This window comes from Lynx rufus, unplaced genomic scaffold (assembly GCF_022079265.1).
Source record: "Lynx rufus isolate CCGP_SWC_20201006 ecotype Redwood Valley unplaced genomic scaffold, mLynRuf1.p SCAF_17, whole genome shotgun sequence".
Taxonomy (NCBI): Eukaryota; Metazoa; Chordata; class Mammalia; order Carnivora; family Felidae; genus Lynx; species Lynx rufus.
Window position 1 is genome coordinate 29,475,484 of NW_025814831.1, and position 22,144 is coordinate 29,497,627.

Consider the following 22,144-nt stretch of genomic DNA (forward strand, 5'->3'; position numbering starts at 1 on the left):
GTTGCTATTTATCAGAAACCCAAAAGGTGGCTTTTTGTTGCAGTTTTTAATAGGGCGAGCGAACTTATTTTGGGGAACGATAAATTTAAAACGACTTGCCTGATGCTCCTCTTCTCGGGACTCCACCCTACCCTCTAAGTCACTTTTGGCCCGTGATGAAACGCGGAATGCATCAGGCCTCAAAGAGATCTGTGAGTTGAGGGTAAAGGAAGAGGTGGAAATCGCGGGGGAGGATTAGAACAGAAACCATTTTGCAGCCCCTACTTGGACGCCGAAATAGCCCCCTGAGGTGTGAGATATGGTAGCCGTCCTGCGCGCCTACAACGAGTGGAAATGTCGAAGGACGAGCGTGCAGACCTTTGGAGGGAATGTGGGGCGAGGAAACCCGCGTTTGAAGGCCCAGCTTAGGCATTATTTGGCAAAACACAAGAGCATTCTGCTTTCTGACAGCACCTTCTAGCCTCAACGTGAAACTGAAAAACTTTCTCTTCCTCCTCCTCCCCCCTTTTGTTTGTGCGGTGGGTGTGTTTCCCCTGGAACCCCAGCTCGCCGGGGTCCCTGAACCCCAACGCCGCCTTCCAGACCCAGCCTGAGAACACAGGTTCGGTCGCAGTTCTTCGGCGCGGAAACGACCCGCAGGGGTGCAAGCTCGGCGGACGACTGGCCGCGGGGCCCTGGCAGCCGTGGGCGAGCCGAGCTGGGGAGTCGGCGCCCGGGCAACCGGGGCGCGCAAGAGCCGGGGGCGCGGGCGGGCGGGCGGCTGCAGGGCCCGGCGCGCCACCGCGCGAGCTGCTGGGTCACAGCCCGGGCCGCGCCGCCCGCTCCGCGAGGAAGTGACGACTGCGCCGTCCCGAGAGCAACAAAGTTTGAGTCTGCGGGCCGCGCTCGCCTGCGCCCAGCGCCCCGCGCCCCTCCGAGCGGCCCCGGGATCGAGCGTGCAGGTGAGCCGCGGGCCGGGCGCCCCCTCTGCCGCCGGGGCGCGGGCGTGGGGCTCGGAAATGCGTGGGGTCGGGGCTTGGCCCTGCGGGCGGGGATGTGGGGGGCCGGGTTGGGCCCGCCGCGCTGGGCGCTGGGGTGCGGGCGGCGCTGCAGGGGGGAGGGGGGAGGGGGGAGGGGAGGGGGGAGGGCGGACGCTCCGTGGCCGGGGTCGGAGGCCCCAGGCTGCGCCCCTGTTGTGGCCGGTTTCCCGCGGGAGTTAAAACAGCCGGGGCTGCAACCAGGCGGCCCGTGTGCTAAAGGAGGGGTGCGGGGAGGGGCTGCCCGCGGCCTGCGTGCGGGGCTAGTCGTCCGCCCAGCGTCCCGCACCCCCAGAGGCTGGGCGCAGCCGTCCCCCAGCCCTGCCCGGTGCTTCCCAGGGGGACGTGTTCTTCCTCTTCGCAGCCTTCGGTGAGGTTGCAGGAAGGAAGTTAAAGAAACTTTCCCCCCACTTTTCTTTTGCTCGGCCCTCCAGTGACGAAGAGCAGAGCAACTCGGACTTTTGGGAAAACAACCCTGCTCCTTTCCAAAAAAGCAAAACCAGAATTGCCCCCAAGCCCCCTTTCAACAAATCGCTCCTGACTCCCCCACTCTTTCTCCTCCCACACCTCGTCCCGAACCTGACAGTAATCCCTAAGGCCTAACACTTTGCAATTTAGCCATAAAAACTGTCAGCACGCCCACGTACATATGTGAATGTTTTCTATATAAAACTCCGAAACCCGCTTCCAGTGGACTCTGTGGCATCTCAGCTCTCTTCTGTTGTCTAAAACTGCTAGGGCTGCAGGATTGTGCTTGTGAACTTTACTGGTGGTTCCCGCCGCCCTCGGTAGCCTCGTGGCGCAGGGCTTTTTAAAGAACAGCTGAGAAGTTTATGACATCCCTGCAAAGTAACTCAGGGCTGGCAGGCCGGGCGGGCGGGCGGGTGGCGGCCAGGCTCCCTGGCTTGGAGACTGCGACTGTAGCAGCCGCGGCCCGGCCGGGGCAGCGGCGGGACGGCGTTGGTGTGCCGGAATGTACGTCGGTGCCGTGGGGACTCCGACATGGGATGTCTAGAGGGTGAATGGTGCAGTTCCTAGCAGCAGCTTCCTGCCGGCCTGTAATTACGGCGTGATTGCACAGTCAGGCATTGTTGGCGTGGATGTTTATACACAGGCTATTGTGCAAGACCTTGGTGGCAGGGAACAAAACGCAGATTTGCATTGCAAATGCCCAGGACAGATCTGGGCTTGATCTGCAGTCACCAAGTTCTTTTTTGGCCTTTAGCCTTAGCTAGGTGATTTATTTCCTTGCCTCTCCCTTAACCTCCGACAACTTGCCAAACACCAGAGAAGTGAAGGGGACCCAGGAGGGCAGACCCCTCCACTTCCACCTTAGGCAGCCTGAAAACTATCCCGGGAACTGTGCCCTTATTTGTGTCTGTAGAAAATGTGGGATGACGTCAGCAGGAAAAGGAGATGGGAGATGGCTATCAGCCTCCCTAAACGGGAAAGCAGTTTGAATTAGCAAAATTGCACGGTCGCTTTGGAGTGGGGCCTGGTTGCAAAGAGGACACGTCAGACATGTGTGACTGAGCTGGCGAGCTCGACTTTGAGCCTTGAAGTGTCAGCTGCAGAAACTTAGTAGGTGGGTCCTAATTCCTTTATTGTCTTCTGGGCAAAGGGAAAAGTGCTGGGGCTTTGAGACTGTGTGTCTGCGATGGTGTCTGGGGTGGGTGGGGCGGCACCCATGGGGGGGGGGTGCCTCAAGGACATTTTCTCCAGAAGAGCCCCCTGGCCCATTTCCTGAGCCCAGTCTGCAGCGCAGAGCAGGATGGGGGTCCTCATACCTCCTGAGCTTCTGCGCAGCAGGAAGGGAGCCAGGCCTGCAAGTGTGGAAAGAAGGCAAACAGGTTCTCCTTGAGGGCCTCAGATGTGCTAACTGTAGTAAGAGGGATGTAAAAAAACAGTCAAAAAGCTTGTACAGGATACAACCAGGGCCATTCTGCTCCTACCCCATATCTTTTTTTTTTTTTTAAAGTTTATTTATTTTTGACAGAGAGAGACACAGCATGAGCGGGGGAGGGGCAGAGAGCGGGAGATACAGAATCCGAAGCAGGCTCCAGGCTCTGAGCTGTCAGCACAGATCCTGACGCGGGGCGTGAACTCACGGACCGCGAGATCATGACCTGAGCTGAAGTCGGACGCTCAACCGACTGAGCCACCCAGGCGCCCCTCCTACCCCGTATCTTAACCCACTCTCCCCATGGCCTAGGTGGAGGACTGTCACGGGGCACCTCTCAGCCCTGCACCACGGTGGGGGGGGGGTGCTGTGTGACCCTGTGGCACCGTCCCACCGCAGTGCTGGGGCTGCCTCTCCGCTCAGAGCGCCAGGTACTGATAGCGCGGGCACACTGCAGCTTCCCCATGCCTGGCCTTCTCCCCAACCCAGTAACTGAGTTTCACCTGAAGGAAAAAATGCTGTTTTGCAGCCTCATGCCAGCTGTGTGTCATGGGCACAGTGTCAAGTTGTCAAACCAAAACATTAGGGCACAGTCCCTGGCAGACACCTATGTGCTTCCAGAGACTCGAGGAAAAACATATGAAATCAGGACGTTTCTAGAAAGTCTGGGACGTACAAGCACAATTGCCACAGGGGAATGAGGTTTAGCGCAAAAACACCACCATGGTAGGAGTTCCTGAGTTGCACAACCTTCTGTTCTGGGTACATTTGTGTTTTTACTGAACTTGACTGTCAGGGTTCTGGTTAAGCTGCATCACCCGATGTGGTTGCTTTAGTAGGGACCTACTGGTGCCCAGCACTAGCCCTGAGGGGCAGAGGAGGGGAGCATTCCCTTCTGACCCCAAAGAAAAGACAGTTTTGAGTTGCAGTACTTAGTGTTAATTTAGAACCTGCAGAGACTGAAGGTGCCCGAAGGACCTTAGGAGTGTGGGCAGGAGAACAGAGGAGAAGGACCCCTTGCAAAGGCCAGAGGAAGAAGGAAGCGGATTTCCTGGAGTTGTGGCCCCACTAGGCGTTAGTTGCCTGCCCACATCTTCAGCTCAACCTGGCTGATTTTTGTGCCTAACTCAGGCCCTTCTCCTGGCTTGCCTGGAGTTGTACATGGCTCAGGGTAGGACCGGAAACATAATCCCGACTTCCTCTCCCACCTTATGTAAATGCTGATTTATGGCCTAAAGTTGCTGCCCAGTTCACGGCCCCTGAGCAGCCCTGCTGCCTCACTATGCACGATGAGGAACGATATTGAAAAAGCTCTGCATCGGAACCCGACAGATTTTAAAAATCATTCTGTTTTAAGAGGAGAAACTGTTGGAGGTAATTAGCAAGCTCAGCAACTCTGGCGAAAACCCCCAAGTGCCACTGAGAGAGGCAGATGAAGTCCCTTGCAAGAAGCTGGGCTCAGAATGAAGGCCTTTTATGCTCTCCAGGCCTGATATATATATTTCTGTTCATCTGCCTCCTCCCAGCTGCCTCACTCCCTACCCCACAGCCCAGTGTTTTGACACCACAACTAACCTCCAAAAAAGGAGGCAGAACACCCCCAGCTAAAAGAGGGCATGCCTGACTCTGAAGAAAGTGCTACAGTTTTCCAGATGCCTGGCAGTTCTGTCCTGCAAATTTGTTTCCTTCTTTAAAATGTTCCCCCCTTCATTTCTCGCACTCAGTGAAGCATCTCTTTGTAAGACCCTTAAACCTTTTTTTTCCTCATCTCCGTGACACAGGGCCTTGCTTTACGACTTTCTGACTTTCTGCACCAAGTGCTCCTTGAAATATACACAAGGCTTTGCAGAAGCCTCGGATAAAAGGCTCTCTGTAATGTCACTTAAGATGCCTGGTTGCAAGAGTCACCCTCTTGCTCAGCAGCCTTCAATGGCTCCCCACTGTCTGCATGGTAAGGATCAAACTTCTAGGCTGGCAGTCAGGGCCTTCCACACAGGGGTCTGGCCTCTGCTGATCTCCTGCCCTAACCCTCTGCTCTGACCCAGTGACCCACTCTGTGTGTTTGTCCAAACTGCTGGTGGCAAGCATTCCTACCTCTCATGCTTCCCTGGAAGCCTGGAATGCCTTTTTCTTCTGTTCTGCTTGGCTCAGAACAGAGAAACAGAACAGAACAGAGGTTCTTGCTTTCCCTCTAGCCCTGTTCATGTTTCCCTCTTCAAGAACTTCCCCTGTCCCGTCCTGCGGGGCATCCCCCAGGGACTCCAGTAACATCCACTGGGCCTCTGGACTGAAGAAGACCTTGAAACCTGGCCTAAAGGATTTTTAACATTTCCTTTGGCCTTCACTCATACCCTTCATTCAGCTCCTTCAATGTGCCTTTGTGTGAATCACTTTTATCCCTTTTTAACTAAACTGGAAGTCCCTGTTTTAAATCTATTTGTATCTTCAGGGCTGGTGCTCTACTCACAGCAAGTCCCAGTAAATATTTGGTGATGAGGATAAAATGACAACGGCTATCAAATATTGTCCGTTTGTGTGTAGACACACACAGCCATGCCAAGCACCAAGGACCATGTTCCTGGTCTGTATTCTAAACGTTTCCCCAGCCTTGCCTCCTCCTGCCCGTTAGCCTCTCTGGCGCCTCCTGGCTTTGCACTTCATTGTTCTGTTCCATTTCCAGTACCTCTTCCCCATGGGCGCCAGATGGTATCTGTCCAGCTTCCACACTGGCTCCTCCTTGTCCTGATTTGAGCCCCGTTGACCTGCCTGCCCCACAGTGTCCTATGCCTGAACGGCAGCTCTTAGGGAAGAGCATTTGTCATCTGGGTGGCCTGTCCTTCCAAGAGAACCAGACTGTTAGAAGGAGGTGGGGCCAACTCTCAGGCAAGACTTTTGAGGAAGACAGAGAGATGCTTCCCGGTTAGCTGCAGGTCTGTTGTGCACAAAGAGGCATTGAACCTATAAAACTAGGCTAAACTATAAAACTGAGTCTCTGGGAGATCCTGGCTAAACCCTAATATTGGCCTTGACTGGGAGGATTCTGTCTCCACCCAGTTCTCATGCTGTTAACCTCAACCTTGCCATATAAGCTAGATGCCTTCTTTTTGAATTGAGCTACAATTCACAAACCATAAGATGTACTCTATAAAATAGATTCCTTAAAAATTTTGTTTTCTATAAAAATGAAATCTGGTAGATTCTCACTCCCATCCCAACTTTCTATTTAAAAAGGTATAAATATGGTTGAAAATTCAAAAGAGATGTTGTAGAGCATAAAGTTAGTCTCGAAAGTCATTTCAACATAGAAAAGAGATTGTTATACATATTATGCCCACATATACAAATGCAATAGAATTAGAGAAATAAATATCTATTTTAACCTTGAGGGAAGGAAGCCCTTCTTAAGAAAGATACAAAGCAGAAGCCATAAGAAAATATTGATAAATTTGATAACCTGAAACTTTGAAAAGATAAATTTCCCAGTCTCTAATGTTCCCATTTTTTCAATCCTTCAGTGTCCCTGTCTTAGGCAGCTACAGTTTGTCATTTTTCAGCCGTGCTTCCAGATGTAGCCTTTGCAGATTAAGGAAAGTATGAATATATAAACAAATTCTGGCATACTATACACAGGGTTCTGCATTCTGTTTTTCACTCAATGTGTCTTTGAGATTATTCTACAACAACGCACGTAGAGCTGCCTCATTTTTTCCAATGGCTAGTACTCCACTGTAGGAAAATACCCTCATTTAATTAAGTAGTCTCCTACTGGAGAGCATTTGGGCTGCTTCCAGTCTTTTGCAACTACGCACAATGTTGCAGTTAATAACGAATGGACTTTTAATTGAAAGTTTTGAAGAACATACATGGGTGAAACTAGAATTGACAAAGAAAACTATTTCTGAAAAGTTATGTGTAAACCACATTTAATAAACCAATAATTTCTAGAATCTGCTGTTTCACTAAACAGTCAACTTTTAGAGCTGACTAGGACTTCAGGGACCGTTTTCATCCAGTCCCTGTTTTATAGTAACTGCAGTAACAGCATCTCAGAGAATCCTGAGGTTAAGAATGTTGGGGCGCCTGGGTGGCTCAGTCGGTTAAGCGTCCGACTTCAGCTCAGGTCACGATCTCGCGGTCCGTGAGTTCGAGCCCCGCGTCGGGCTCTGGGCTGATGGCTCAGAGCCTGGAGCCTGCTTCCGATTCTGTGTCTCCCTCTCTCTCTGCCCGCCCCCCCCCCCCCCCCGTTCATGCTCTGTCTCTCTCTGTCTCAAAAATAAATAAGCATTAAAAAAAAATTTTAAAAAAAAGAATGTAAAGCTAGGAAGGGCACCTATAATAATGCTCTCATTTTTAACTAAGATTCAGAGAGGATACGTGGCTTCTCTAAGGTCACACAGCTGCTGAATGGAAGGGTCAGGGCACAAACCCCATATTATTCCATTTCCTTTTGCCATCCTGCATGGATCATCATAATCATTAGTTCCAGCAAGTCTCTTTGTAAGCCAAGGACTCCCATCTCTTCAGTTTCCTTACGGCAGTACACAAAGATATAAAAAGAAGAAACTTACAAACAACAATAAGCAGTGGGAGACGGGAGGTCTTTTGGAAGAGAGTGGGATGTTTTTTGAATAGACTTCTTGCCATTATATTATGTTATTATAATCTTAATTGATTTTAATGGCTATCAACATGTTGAGTCCCTAAAAACTCCTAACCAGACTCATTTGGTCAATAAGATTACTTAGTATTTTCAAAGCGCAGAAAGTGGGTTGAGTTAACTCTACAGAAATGGAGGAATTCTCCCAGTTCCTAAGATCCCAGTTCCTAAGATCCCATGAGGGACCCAGGGGAAGGCCCAGGAATGCACTTTTCTCTGGCCTAAGACACTAGCCCTCTAGCCCTCTCTAGCCACTCTCCTCTGTCCCCTCCCCAGTCTCCCTATCACGGGCCATCGTAAGGGGCCTGCAAGGGACATTCCACACGAGCCCATGTCCACTTCCTCTGTGGCTTGCCAATAGCAGGTGTTCTGTGACAACTTAGGAGTCAACAGCCACTCCCAACCCCACTTCCACTTGCACTAGACATGGTGAAAGGCTCAGCATTTCCTCCACCATCTCTCCAGGGAGGCTGTGCTGAACCACCCAGCTGGCATTTAGGATCTGACTTGTCCAGTGACAGAGAAGAAGAAAACCGGCCAGAGCAGTAGCAGAGGTAACCGTGCCCAGTGTGGTTTACAGGGTACTTTCCCTCACGTTCCTTTTTTTTTTTTTTTTTTAATGTTTATTTTATTTTTGAGGTGGGGGGGAGCACGAGTGGGAGAGACAGAGACAGAATCTTAAACAGGCTCCAGGCTCTGAGCTGTCATCACAGAGCCCAACATGGGGCTCGAACCCACGAACCGGGAGATCGTGAGACCTGAGCTGAAGTTGGACAGCTAACAGACCGAGCCACACAGGCGCCCCTACCTCACGTTCTTGATTCTTTTACTCACTCGTGCGACATGCATTTATTGAATCCCTACTGTGTGCTCTGTGCTAGGTACTCGGCATACAGAGATGAAGAAGATCCAGCCTCCCCCTTCAAGGTGTTCATGGTTTGTGAGGGAGACAGACATGTGCAAAAGCCAGAGCAATTAATGACACGCTGTCACTGTCAATGTGCTCAGGGGTCTGCTGGGCTTAGAGGAGGAACTGGTCACTTCTGCCAGGCCAGAGGAGAGAGGAATGTTAAGAAAGGTCCAGGGTGGCCCCGGTGCCTCTCATGGTACCTGTGCTTGGTGAATGCTGTGGAATTAATGAATGAGAAGCTTCCTGGAGGACCTGATTGTGAGCGGAGTCCTAAGAAATGAGTAGGTGTCCACGAGGTAGCAAAGAGACTCAGGGCATTCTCGACATGGGGAGCAACTCAGGCAAGTGCAGTAGAGGCATGACATGGTCCCCTCGGGAACCGCAAGCAGCAGGGTGTGATGGAGCACTGGTGGGACAGAGTGTTGAAAGGGGCAGGCAGGGGCCGGGTCACATGCCAGCCTTTTGTGTCGGCTAAGAGGTTTGGACCTTAGGTGAGGGCAGTAGGAGCCACAGAGGACTGGCTGTGTGTGTGTGTGTGTGTGTGTGTGTGTGAGAGAGAGAGAGAGAGAGAGAGAGAGAGAGAGAGAGATTTTCATTTTGAAAGATCATTCATTCAGCTGTGATGTGGAGGCATGACTGGAGATGGGGGAAGATGGGCAGCAAAGAGACCAGTGAGGAGGTCACTGCAGTCATTGGGGCAAGATGGAGGAGTCTAAGCCAGAGTGGTGCAGGAGGGAGGGGCTGGATTAGGAAGGCATCAGGGAGTTGGGTGGACAGGCCGTGAGGACCAATCAAATGTATAGAGCAAGGGAGAAGTTGAAGTGTTTGCTCAGGTTTCTACTTGAGACATAGGAAGAAGAACAGATTTTTGGGGAGAGACAATGAGTCTAATTTCAGACATGTTGAGTTGGAGGTACTCTGGGACATCCGAGAGAGATGTCTAGCGGGCAGTTGGACATACGGGTCTGGGGCAGGAGATCCCCAAGTGATGGCGATGGAGGGTGTTGCCCTCTGTGAATCCTAACTAAGCCATCCCAAATAAACCATTTAAGTAAAAATGATGACTTACTGTGTCAACTTCAAGACAAGTTCCAAACCCGATTACCTCCCTTCAACCCCTCTGTCTGTCAGACTTTCTGGAGCAGACATTTGGGGATCCCTGGAACATAGAAGGCACTTGGAGATAGGGAAGCTGACGGCATCATGGAAGCCTATGGCAGCATGGAGAGACACAGTAGGAGGTGAGGGGATCACCATTGAAGAGGCACGGTGTAAAGAAATCAGCAGTAGAGACTGAGAAGGAACCAATGGTGAGGGAGGAAGAACCCCAGGAGAGCACGGTGTCATAGAAGCTGAGGGAAGACGGAACTTTGCATTTGATGAAAACAGGGACCATGATTTTGTGCACCTAGTATGGCATGTGGCACATAGAAAGTTCTCCATAAGTATTTATTAAATTGAGTTGAAATCCATCGACTGTTGGCATCAAGAAAGAGAAGACTGAAAAGAATGATTGACTTGGGAATTAGGGGCTAATGGGGCTGTGCCATGGGGGCTTCTCATTTGGTCTCACCTCCCTGTGAGATTGGCAGGGCGGGCGTCACCTGCCGCAGGGTTGCAGTGGCACTTGCAAGTTCTAGAACCCAGGTTTCCTGCCTCCACATCCAGCTGGGTAGAGAAATAGGGAGGCATCCAAGGGAGCGTCAGCGCCTTTCATTTCTGATATTAATGCCCCAAGCCAGTAGAACCAGGGACAGGGAGGTTGTTAACATTCAGCATTTATGGCATTTGTCCGTATTTGTGACTACTAGGTGGCTGCAGTCCTCTCAGATGTGTGGCTATTTAAGTTAGACTCTTTTCACAGAGGAGAAGACAGAAGCTTGAGTGTAGGTGTTATCTTGGGGGGGCGGGCAGAGGAAGCATTGTGAACATGGTGGGGTGGTCCAGGTCTTAGGACTCGGCTACATTAAGGAGAAAAAGAATGAACTGGAAGGATACGTGGTGGCTCCCTGAAAGCCTGAAGAACAAAGGCTCAGAAATCAATCGGGACCTGTGGGCAGTTGGGTGGCTGGCACCAAAGTGGAGGCGGTGATGCTGCCGGCTGAGCTGGACGCTGCCACCCCCTCCGGAGTGAGTTCTGAAGTCTCCTTGCCACTCACTCCACTGGCAGAACCCAGGCTGAGCGTCTGGCTGTCCAGCTCAGGTCCCATGCCCATGTTCTCACTGCTGGGCGGTACTGAAGAATGAGGCCCTGAGGTTCCAGCTTCCCTAGCAGCAGGTGGAACTCTGCCTCCCACCAGGATTCACAGTGCCACGTCCCTGAGAGTGGACATGGGAGGGGGAGTCGGAGCCTCCCCCTTAGGCCACTGAAAATATCTACATCTTGATCTTAATCTTTCTTGACATTTTTCTGACTCTTTTGGCCTCCAGCTGAACTGCAGGATTCTTACATGCTCCGGAGAACTAAGCACTTCATTAGCGATTGGATTTCTCCTCTGGAGTCTGAATGATTCCAGTGGAAAAGAGAGGTCATCCCAGCATCTGGGTCCTCCCTGCACATTTGATTCCACTTGGAAAACTTCAGCGCTGCCTTGTGAGGACAGAGTCCAAGGCTTGGCTCTCGCTGGCTAACAGGCAGTTACAGCTTGAATTCTGTTTCTCCTCTGGGCTTGGGCAAGACTCTCAGGGCCGTGAGGTATTTGGGAGGTCCAACCTTGCTTTTCAGAGTGGAGGTTGGAGTTCTGGCTTCAGGCTTGGGTTGTGGAATGACTGAGGTCCCGGGTGCCCAAGCTGTCCGAAGCAACAAGACTGGGCACCTCTCCAGTCCTGAAAATGTCAACCCCGTTGAGATATTCTACCCAGGATCCTGCCTGAGAGAGAGAGAGAGCTAAAGGAGCGAGGGCTTCGTGTCCCGGGGGCTGCTGGGTCTCCTCATCCACACAATGAGAGCGTGTTGGGTTAGGGGAGCACTGACTCTCTTCTTATCCTCAAATCCTCTGGTTGTAGCTGTTTGAAGCAAGGGCACCTTGACTGAAATCTTGGTCATTCAGTTCCAATAGCCTTAGACGAAGGAATTAATTTCCTTTAAAAAGAAAAAGGGGCACCGGGGTGGCTCAGTCAGTTGAGCGCCCGACTTTTTTTTTTTTTTTTTAATGTTTATTGATTTTTGGAGGGGAGAGAGAGAGAGAGAGAGAGCACGCGCGTGCGCGAGAGAGAGCATGAGCGGGGGAGGGGCAGAGAGAGAGGGAGACCCAGAATCCGAAGCAGGCTCCAGGCTCTGAGCTGTCAGCACAGAGCCCAACGGGGGGCTTGAACCCACCAGCCGTGAGATCATGACCTGAGCCGAAGTTGGACACTTAACCGACTGAGCCCCCCAGGCGCCCCTATTTATCCCTTTTAGTATGAATACGCATATGCTTTGCTGAAGAAATCCAAACTAGTGAGTTTGATCACGGGTGTGCTGCCACAGCAGACTCTTGATTTTGGCTCGGGTTATGATCTCACGGTTGGTGGGATTGAGCCCCATGTCGGGCTCTGCACTGACAGTGCAGAGCCTGCTTGGGATTCTCTCTCCCTCTCTCTCTGCCCCTTCCCTGCCCCGTCTCTCAAAATAAATAAATCAACATTTAAAAAAAAGAAAAAGAAAAAGAAAAATGTAGTTTTGAACTTACTGGGCTCAGGCTGTGATGACTGCCAGCCTTCTAAGAGTCTCTTTCCTGGTGCCTAGAAGTGGGAGCCTGCTGCCTCCACAAAGCTGGATGTATCGTGGGCTAGGTTCTTACACCTGGACTAGAGGCGATTCCAAGGGGGTCTTGGTCACCAGTGTGGGGTCAGGATGGCCCTTGGGAAGGACAAGCTGGGGTGTCCCTGGCTAGTACTCTGGCAGGAACTAGAGTTGATACTGACTTGTGCATTTTTGTCCCGATGAAATGAAATCGTGTTACAAGCAACACCGAAATGGAAAAGCGGGCTTGAAGGACCTGGTTATTTTACTGAAACACAGCTGTGAACACGTCCCCCCTCTTAAAAACCTTTGAGGGGCGCCTGGGTGGCGCAGTCGGTTGGGCGTCCGACTTCAGCCAGGTCACGATCTCGCGGTCCGTGAGTTCGAGCCCCGCGTCGGGCTCTGTGCTGACTGCTCGGAGCCTGGAGCCTGTTTCCGATTCTGTGTCTCCCTCTCTCTCTGCCCCTCCCCCGTTCATGCTCTGTCTCTCTCTGTCCCAAAAATAAATAAACGTTGAAAAAAAAAAATTTATAAAAAAAAAAAAAAAAAACCTTTGAGAGCTGCCAGGTCCTGCAGGAGAAAGCTCGGAATGGCGCGCGAGGCCCACTTTGGAGGCCTCGTCCACCCTTCCACCTCTTCTCCTGCCATCCCCTCCGCCCTCCCAGCGTGGCCGGTTGTGTCCTGTCTGCTGCTTAATGCACTTTTGCTCCTCTGTGCCTTGTGTGTTGTTGCTTCCTTTTCCTGGAATGTCCTCCCTGCCCTTTTCCTCCTGGCAGATGCCCACAGGATTCACCAGAAGTCACCTACTTCCCTGCCGCTTTCCCGAGCCTCCACCTTAGCGTCGGCAGCGGAACTTCCCCGCGGTAGGACTGGCAGGTGTGCGTGGCTCCTCGCTGGTGCAGAACTGTGCCTGGCACACAGTACGTGTCTGATGATGGGGCTGGAAGGACAGCCTGAGGGGATGTGAGAGAGCAGTGGGCAGGCCCAGGGCCTGGTGTGGACGTGTGTGGTGGGTGAACTGTTTGTCTACATGGAAGCCTCCCTTTGCACCTACTGGTGGAACCACTGCTTTGGTGGCTTTGCTATTCCACTGAGCCTGCCCACTAGGCCCTGGTGAAGGGTGGGAAGGGGATCTAGGGCCACAAAGCATGGCTTCTGGGTCCCCCTCACCCTGAGAAGGACTCTGAGGAGGCATCTGTGAGAAGGAGCTGGTTAAAGGTGACACCCTCCTCACCGGTCCCAACCCTCAAGAAAAGGATCAATACCAGCTTCCCTTAGAGGATTCCTTAGTTTCCATGGCTGGCACTGTCTTCTGGCTTTGCACAGGGAAGGATCTAGGGAAGACAAGTCAGCAGACCACGAAAGAAGAGACTGAGGCTCTTTAAAATAAACGCCTTATTTAATCTGGTGACAGGACCAGCCATGGCTCTTCCTGTTGTGGGGGAAGAGGGACAGATCCTCCTGGCTATGATTGCAGCATACAGTGGGAGCCCCAAAGCCGGGACTTGGGGTCTCAGTTTGTCTATGAGAGACTTAAGCTACATGTGGTTCTTTCCCGCTGAGAAATTCCACAACAGTTGTCTGGGGTCTGCCACTTAGAGAGCTCTGTGGAGTAGCATCTTCCTGCCACGGGGGATGAGATGGACTTTCTTTCTTCAAGTTGAACCACCCTTAGGGCTGAGCCCACACGTGCATGGGTCTGCTTGACCAGTGATGAGTGCATGACTTATATTGTTTGCAGAATATGTTTCCAGAACTTAGAAGCAGGTAGTATTTCTAAGATGTCATTTAGGAATCCATCGAAATGGGTTTTTGTTCTTGGCTCCTGGGGAGGAGCTTGGGTGTTGGAGCGGGTTTGATGTCTAGGAAAGTACTGGCTTGTTTTGGAAGGGACAGCATGTGGGATTTGCCTTTGTTTCTGCCTCCACGGGACCTGCTCCCCCCTCCTGTCCATCCCAGTTCTCTACCTTCCTACCTACATCTCTCTGTCCTCCTTCATCATACTCCACAGCAAATTGATTGAGTTACCTCCAACATTCAATCCTAGGATGTGTACTCCAGATGCCAGACCCACTGGGGACTTAGGGAAAGTAGATTTTAAGAGTAGAACTTGATTGCTAGGATTGAGAGATATTGTCAGGAAAACTATCTTGGAAAATAGGCAATCCCGGTAACTCACATACAACAATATATTTTTAAAAAGTAGAACTTGAAGCCGTTAAAAAATGTCAATTTCCTTTTACCTATCAGTATTACTCTTGGCAATTAATTCTAAGGAAATGATTCTAAAGAGGAAAAGAGCTATAGGCATAAAGATATTTATAGCAACATTGTTTAAAATAGCAAAATTAGGCTGTTTAAACAGCCTAAATGTTCCACATGGCTATATAATTCATGAATTCATGACACCTAGATCCAGTGGAATATTGTGCCATTGTTAAATGAATATGAAGGTGATCTTAATTCACAGGAAAATGTTGATGAATTTCGGTGAAAATGGTTTCTGTTTTAACAGGCAAAATTGCACACATACTTCAGTGGGTAAGAACTGATTACATTGGTCATGGTATAAATTGGCATAAGGTAAATACTGGATTTAGGTGAAGTGGTTATGAATAGAGTATTTGTGTGTTTGCAATTGTTTTAGTAATGTATGTAATCTATATACTTTTTTTTTTTTTTTAAAGACCTTAAGGTAGCAAAGACTTTGGATGTGGGTGGGAAGGCCAGGGGGAGGAACCTCCAAGCCTCGCATCTGTTACCACGGGGGAAGACAGAACTGCTGTGTCTTATCAGCCACCTGCACTGCAGAGGCTGGAGAATTCAGATTGGCTAACGGAGTCTTTTAGTAATGGAAGGCCTGACTTCACAGACTGTCTGACTGTATAACTCTGGGGCTCCCGGCATGGACTCTGCCTGATGCAGGTGACCCCCCCCCCCCCCCCCCCCCCCGCCAAGTGGCCTCAGAGCCCCCAGACGATTCTTCACACCTGGTTTTCCAGGGACCAGCCCCATGAGTATGTGTGGCCCTGAGGCCCGACTCTGAGCCACCCACTCACCTCTAAGCTGCCCGGTCTCAGCCACAGAGGGAGGAGGCCTGTTCTCTCTTCTGCAGTTCCAGCAGGCAGCAGGGAGGGTGTGCTTTGCACACTGACCTCCTGCAGCCCTGCCTCACCCAGGTATAGAGCCCTAGTGAGTTAGTGTCTTGGGTGTTTACAGTATTGCACATATTTATTAAAGTACTGAAACTCTGAGTTGCCCTTTATTGCTAGCCTCATAAAGCTCCCCCCCCCCACATTTATCCAGTCTACCTCTGGCTTAGCAGTCAGGGCCCTCTGAACCCCCATCTTGCCATGAGCTCTGCTGGGACTCGCAGCTGCAGGTGTGGCCTTGTGGCTGAGCAGCTGACCTTCTTCTGACCACCTTCTCATATCTCTGGCATCTCAGAACCTTGGGACTCCAACACTCCCCCTTGGTTTTGCCTCTCTGTGTGCGCGCGCGCTTGCGTGTGTGTGTGTGTGTGTGTGTATGTGTGTAGCCATTTCTTCTTAGTGGGGAACTTTCTTGACATGTGGAGTGTCTATTTGGAGGGCCTGCAATCCTCCTTTCCCTGTGACCAGTGTGGTTCAGGGCAGGAAATGGAGACTCCTCGGTGTTGTTTGGAGTCTGAAGTGGGTGGGAGCTGGAGAGCCCTGGGCAGACCTTGTGCGGGCAGGTTGGAGCCTGCTAGAACAGAAGCCACCGTAGCAGTGCACGTGTGGAGAGATGTCCAGGCCCTGCTGGGGCCCTGGTGATTTATCTCAAGCACCGATCTGCTAAAACCAAATTCCAGAACTGTCAAAGATTTGGAGTTTCTTTGTTCTGAGATCAGACTAAAGTGGGGCCTTGTGGCTAGAGGTTTGCCAGGGTGAGGGAGAAATTGGACAGCACGTGGGCTCAGGGCTCACCTGGACTCTCATGAGGGGTACTGAGGCCAGTTTCCAGTCTTCCGCCGTGTGTTTGGAGGCGGGGGTAAAGAATGTCCACATGCTTCCCTAGAATATTAGGTACATTCCTAGATGCCGTGGTCCCATCTCCACCCCCTACAGCGACCTGGAGCCTGCTCTAATGGGGTCATTGCTGGTGGTGTGTGTATTAACTACCACAGAATCTAAGTAACAAGCTGTCTTCCTGAGCCCAGGACCCAGCAAGTAGGGCTCGTCTCAGTTCCCTAATTTAGAGACCACGTGCGTGCCCCAGGGTTGTCAGCAGCTAGACTTCTTGAAGCTTGAAACACATTTCCATAGAAACAATGCTATAAATGGCGATTGGGTTCCTAGGCTAGCCCGCAAAGAGCCCTGGTGTCACCTCTGGAGTTGCTGAAATAAGGTATTAGTAAAATTGAGAGTGAAAACGCAGCACTAAGAGCTAGCACCCAGGACGTTAGAGGTTAAATGGTGTGGGTTTATTTGTGTGATTTTGTTTCTTTAGAGAGAGATGTCGTTCAGAGACCTCCTGGTAAGGGAAGCTCTGGGGCGGGCCCCCTGCCCACAGACACAGCCCTTTCCCTCCCAATTTCCATCCCTTTTTCCTTCCTCATCAAGCTGGGAACCTGGGCCTACCTGCTTCTAGGGAGTTTGGCTGGGGTACTTTTATGGTGACTAAATCCTGTTCAGTGGCCCTTACATCATCGATATCATCATCATCGCCATCACTGTTATTTAAACCATCTTGATCAAGTTAGAATAAACATTACACCTTAGCAATTTATGTTGTTCAGAATCCTCTTCTGATTGCTGCTAATGTTCCTGGGGATGTTTTAACATAGTTTGTGGGTCCACCTTTACTATTTCCTTGTGCTCATTTTGTCACCGTAGCATGATTTCATCGTTTTCATCAGATTGTTTCCATGTGCCAGCCTTTTCATGTTTCCTTCTGTTACCATACCATAATCTGAATGGATTTCATGTTTTGGGTCTATATACAGGTGCCATGAGCCTCTCTTGTAAAAACTCCTCTGTGATGGCATTTTAAATTATATTCATGGAATCTGGTCTCCCAACCGTAATTACCTGATCAAGGTCTTCAACTCTTACAACACAATGCCAAATCACATTCTAGAAAGGTCTGAACAGCTTATAGTGGCCCAGCAATGTCTGTGCAGCTGTTTCCTAATGGCCCTGCCATCAGCAGCTTTCTTGTTTTATTTATTTATTTGCACGTGGACTCCAGGCCATGATGGGTCCTTAATGGTGTTTTAATTTGCATATCTTAAATTGCTGCTGAGATCTGTACATTCTTTCTCTTGATGATTTACTGTTTGTGTTTCCTCATGTGTCAACCTGTGTTCATCTTCCGTGACTGCCGGAACCTCCCCACCTTCTTCCGTCTCCTTAGACTACTTTCCTATTGGGAGACACAAAACCCTGCCTTCCTCACTCCCTCCCTCCCTCCTGGGTGGGGCTCCACCCCTGGCCTGGGCTAACCCGTCTGCACACCTGCCTGGCTCACCCCCTTGCTGACTGGGACTGATGCTCTGGGCGTGGAGGGAGGAGAAATGGAGAGGGACAGGCACTGGGGGCCCAGTGATGGAAACTAAAGAGGGGGTAGGTGTGAGACAGGGGCCTGCCTGAGTGGTTCCAAACTAGGTTCATACAGTGACCTCCTTGGAGGGGGCTGCTGGGGAGATTCTGGGAGGAGCCACACACAGGCTGTCAGGGCTGGAGAGGGCATTGGAGTTCATCTGATTCAAGGGTCACCCACTCAAAGGCCCGTAGGGAACAGGGGCATTCTCAATAGGAAAGGCTGGCTGGGTATAAGAAAACAGCACAAGTGAGGTGGTCAGTGGCCAGGGAAGGGGTGGAGAGTTAGGGTGTATGAGTCCCACCATGGCTCTGCTCCTACCCCGGCGTTGCTCTCTCATAACGCTATGCTATTCACCTCATGGAGCTACTCTGCTCCGCCTCCAAGAAGGAGGGCTCGATGTGGCCAGTGTTCCAGTCTTTTTCACGACAAACCAGAAATCCTGATTTTTCGTTTAAATCTCCTGATTAGAAAAAATGTTGGCAGCAACTGTAATTCACTTCAGATCAAATGCATTATTATATGGGTCAAATAAAACCTATCTGGGTGTGAGGATGGATTGTGAGCCTCCAGTCTGTAACTCCTCGTTATTCAGCTTCCTTACTGGGAAAACATAAGTTCAGAGACATCTGCTCATAGAGCAGAGGGAAGGGCTCAGACAGTCCAGGGATTGAATTCCATCTGTATGACCTTGGAAGAGCTGTTTCACCATTCTGAAAGTCAGCTTTCTTATCTGTATAATGGGGACAATGGCTTACTCTCTGGGTGCTGGGTGGATCCAATGGGCTCACGTCACATCGAGCATTTAGTAGATCTTCAATAAACATGTTGATAGAGCCTGCATGGGATCATCCAGAAAACTAGAGGAAGAACCAGGCTTAGCACTTTGCCCTCCTGACTCCCAGTCCAGAGCTTGTTCCGTATCACGTTGGCCTGCATCCATGGAAGTTTCTGGAGGCATCTGGAATAGGGGTCCTTCTGATCCCTGGGAAATTGTAAGTCACTTTATGAAAGCTTGATTGCCCGACAGCTACTGAGCTCAGGTAACGGGGTCTCTCAGTTCTGTGGACTTCACCTTGCAGGCTCCAGAACCCAGGAGACTGAGCCTCAGTAGTCGTAGTTGTGGTAGCAGTAGTACTGAACCTAAGAAACCAGTAATTATAAGCTGCACCATTATTTTATGTACAACTAAGAAAGAGAAAATGCTACTGATTTAACCATGACGTGCTATCACTTACAAGACGCGTCCTGATTTCAGAGATGTTAAATGTGCATTTGGAATGGAAGAAATAGTAATAAAAGTCATAATGATAATGTTACATTTTATTGCTTACATCAAATTCTCACATATATGATTTTTATTTGTGCATTGATCAACAGGCATTTACCGAGCACCCACCATATGTAGGCACTGTGTAGGTGCCAGGGATCCAAAGTGATGAAGATCTAGGCTGTGCTCTGATCCTAGGAGGGAGATAGCTCTGTAAGCAGCACGATGTGTAGAACAATGCATCAGGATGGAGGAAAGATGAACAAGGGCATACCATGGGAGTTTAGGGGAGGGAGTGGCCACTCTGATTCTTAGGAGCAGAGACAGAGACAGTTAGGGGTGCTTGGGATTGACTTAGGAAGTGTCCTTAGGAGGAGGGGAGTGAAGGCTAGCCCAGGCTAGCCCAGGCTAGGGCTGGGGGGAAGCTATGCAAGGAAGGATGTGTTGCAGCTGGAGCTAGCTTCAGCCAGACCCCACAGGGATCCCAGAAGGATGAATTGCACCAGCACAGAATTGGTCTCACCTTGAGGCAAGGGGCCTGACCTTTTGGACCCATTCCCCTGCCCCACCCCCTAGTCAATCATTGGCTGCAGTGCTCTCTGGTAACAAAGGCTCCCTTTGATTTTTTTTTTTTTAATCTTTATTTTTGAGAGAGAGAGACAGAGTGTGAGCAGGGGAGGGACAGAGAGAGAGAGAGACACACAGGATCTGAAGCAGGCTCCAGGCTCTGAGCTGTCAGCACAGAGCCCGACGCGGGGCCCGAACCCATGAACCGTGAGATCATGACCTGAGCCGAAGTCGGATGCTCAACCCACTGAGCCACCCAGGCACCCCCAAAGGCTCCCTTTGAAAAGGGGGTGGCCAGGGGCGCCTGGGTGGCTCAGTCAATTAAGCATCTGACTTCGGCTCATCTGACTTCGGTTCGTGAGTTCGAGCCCCGCGTCGGGCTCTGTGCTGACAGCTCAGAGCCTGGAGCCTGCTTCGGATTCTGTGTCTCCCTCTTTCTCTCTCCCTTCCTCGCTCTCTCTCTGTCTCTCTCTGTCTCTCTCAAAAATAAATAAACATTTTAAAAAATTGAAAAAAAAAAAGAAAAGGGGGTGGCTGTGAGCCCTTAGTAGCCAACACAGGCTTGATAAAGGAGATCTGGGAGGGCTCCTTCAGTATACATTCCAGTGGCCTTCCTCTGCTTAGAGGGATCAAGGAAGGCTTCCTGGAAGAGCTGTCATTAAGCTCAAGTCTAATGGGAGACTGGGGTGTGGGTTTACCTGTGGATGAAGGTGGGGGGAGGAGGAGCATGTGTGAGCTAGCAGACATCTTGGAGCACTTCAAGTTGCTTGGCTGTGTGGCCCTGGGGCTGGGAAGTAGGGCAGGGCTGGATTGTGCCTGAAGTGTATACACCTAACAGTTTGGCTAACGGTCTCAGCTTTTTGCAGTAGGATGCTGGGAACTGTTGCAAAGGGATGTGATCGCTCTGATGGCAGTGCGGATGGTTAAGTGTGCAAGACTAGAAGCAGGGAGATCCATCAGGAGATGAGGGAAGATGATAGCCAACACTTATAAAAGACTTCATATGTGCCAGATACTGTTAAGCTCTTATCTCCATTTAGCAGATGGAAAAACCAAGTGGTTAAATAACGCGCTGAAGGTCATCAAGCTCACGTGAGGCATGATTTGGATTCAGGGCTCAGCTTTTGCTCTTAACCTGTATTCTCCCATGAACATGAATTTGGGATTCTAGTCCATGATGTATCAGTATTTGTTTTCACTTAAAAATGATGCTCCAAAGCATACCCCATTGCACACACTAGATCTTGTGGGTCCCGTTCCTCCTGGCCCACTGCCACAGGGTGGGGAGGCTGAGCTCCAGAGAACAGCCAGTCAGGGAGTCTGTCTGCGGCTGGCTCTGTGGGAGGCACGGCACTGTGCTGAAAGGAGACCTTTGGGGAGCCGGCAGCCTGGGCTCTGTGAAGAAAGGGTGTTTCTGCCCCCGTGGCCCTGCTGGCCCGCCCTCCCTGGCAGCCACACCTGTTTTGTCCTTCTCCCTGCACCCAGCCAGACGGCTCTCCCAGAGTGACAGCAGCAACTGGGGACATCTGCGGAAGCTCCCTCTCAGGCCTGACAAAGGCTCTCAGAACCTGGCTCGGGCCTGCAAGAGAAAGAGGTGGAGGCGAGGGTAGGTGGGAGGGCCAGAGGCTGCAGACAGCTGTGGGCTGGTGTGGCCCTGCCCCAGAACAGGTGAAGTAAATGTGAACTGAGGAGGTGGGTCCCCTGGGTTTGCAAGGGTGAAAGAGAAGACGGTGCAGGGACTTCTCAGCACACGCTGGTTTCACTTAATGGCTGGGGTGGTTTTGAGCTCCCTGTCCTCAGAAAGGACAAAAAGCGGTGAGGAGAAGCCATGGCCGTCAAAAGATTCAGGCTGGGTGGGTGGCGCTGTGGACGAAGTTTGGTGGAAAGGACACAAAGAGGGACTGGGAGAGAAGCCTTGGAAGGACACTCGGATGGAACTCGGTGTCACTGTTGGAAAGCGTCTGGGCAGAGCCCACCCTGAGGCTGGCAGGGGGTGGATCCAAAGGCCTTTTCAGGGGGAAAAAAAAATCTTGCCTGAACTAGGTTGTTGAAAGGAAGAAGCTAGTTTTAGAAGGGGACATCGGCTAAAACAGTTAAAATAGTAACACTTGTAACCCCTTATGTGAACATAGCGTGACATAGTCATAAAGCGGGGTTTTTTTTTTTTTTTTTGCCCTTGTGATTCTCCCAAGCCCTGAGAAGGTGGGCACTCTTTCACTGTCGATGTAACAAAATTCAGTACATCTGTTATTGGCCAAAAAAGTGAGGCTCAGAGAAGGCGTCGGTTTTCCTAAGATCACACAGGGTGTTAGCTTTAGTTAGGCAGAACCCCAACTCTGTCCTGGTTCACTGTTTTTTTCCACAACCTCTCTTTCTTCTTCTTTTTTTAAAAGTTTATTTACTTATTTTGAGAGAGAGAGCGCATGAGAGAGGCATGGAGAGGAGAGAGAGAGTCCCAAGCAGGCCCTGCGCTGTCAGTGTGAGTCCGTTGTGGGGCTCGAAGCCATGAACCATGAGATCATGACCCAAGCTGAAGTC

At 50.7% G+C, this 22,144-nt stretch overlaps 1 protein-coding gene across 2 annotated transcripts in view; it reads left to right on the plus strand.

Moving 5' to 3' along the window:
- The first annotated feature begins 851 nt into the window (after positions 1-851).
- The window catches only part of MIDEAS (mitotic deacetylase associated SANT domain protein), a 68,206-nt gene continuing 46,913 nt past the window's right edge, over positions 852-22,144 (plus strand). The window contains exons 1-2 of one of the 2 annotated variants that reach the window (XM_047079382.1): positions 880-941; positions 8,039-8,127. The gene's annotated coding sequence lies outside the window, so the exon portion shown is untranslated. Of the gene's footprint in view, positions 942-8,038; positions 8,128-22,144 lie in introns of both variants that reach the window. The other variant, XM_047079380.1, reaches the window with a different exon arrangement.